Genomic DNA, 1109 nt, shown 5'->3' with positions numbered 1-1109 from the left:
TGGTATCATTGTATTACAACTAACAACGCTTGAGCATGTTTCATAATGTATTCTCTCAATGCCGTGTTAGAGATGAAATGACAACTCCAAATAGTTAGAGAAAATTATTTTGTAATAATATCCTAATCTTGTATAATTATATAATTAATCAAAAAATACTCAAAAACACATATACAATTTGGAGTTTACACAAAATATTACAGACCCTTGACCAACCAAAAGACATCAAGATCTCATCGAATGTAGGCTCAGACTATTGTACCCGTCTGCTTTAACATAGAAGCCTTAAATCAACCATCACAAACTCAGAAGTGTGGGAGTTACTTTTATGGACTAGACGAACTAAACCACATCAATCGTTTCCTTCTCACGCGATTGAATTACTCAGACCCTCAATCTCAATTAAAAATTATAGATTCATCCAATAAGAAGTTAAAGATGAAGAGAAGATGATCAGATACTCACAAAGAACTCTCCAAAAGATGGCACCCACACAAAAAGAAAGAAAATGATAGAAGTGGAAATTTCATACACCCCTGATTTTTAACTTCTCATTTCAAAAATAAGATATAAAACTTATTTATTCAAAAATCAAATAATAAAAATTCAATATTTTAATATCAATAATAATAATAATACTATTAAATATAATTAATCTACCATTTCCATTCCATCTATCCCACAAACCCTAATTCATTTTCATAAATTTCTCTCCACCCCGTTCATCCCCGACGCCTCTTCACCCTCATTTTTGGCAAATCTTCACCACTCCCACGAGTGCCAACGATAGATACAGCAGGCGGTGCCTATGCCGCTGTAGTTCGATGCTTGGTGCAGTGGTTGTTAAGCAACAGTTCGATGTTTGGTGTGGTTGTGAGGGGGTCTTTGTTGTGGTGTTGCTTGTAGTGTTTGACGATGTAGGTAGAGTTGAGGAAGACGGCGAAGTGAAATCCATGATGACAGCAAGCCCAACATCATCAACCCATTTCAAGCTCCCAAAAAGCCTAACCTAATCTAAAAGTCAGCCAGAGAACTTCGGTCTAGGGTCTAAATTTAGGTTTGATAAGATTGCCCGATTCAGATAAGGTCGTGCTTGTTGTTTCTGTAGT

Source organism: Olea europaea, unplaced genomic scaffold, assembly GCF_002742605.1.
Source record: "Olea europaea var. sylvestris unplaced genomic scaffold, O_europaea_v1 scaffold2467, whole genome shotgun sequence".
Classification (NCBI taxonomy): Eukaryota; Viridiplantae; Streptophyta; class Magnoliopsida; order Lamiales; family Oleaceae; genus Olea; species Olea europaea.
This window is presented reverse-complemented; position numbering follows the sequence as displayed.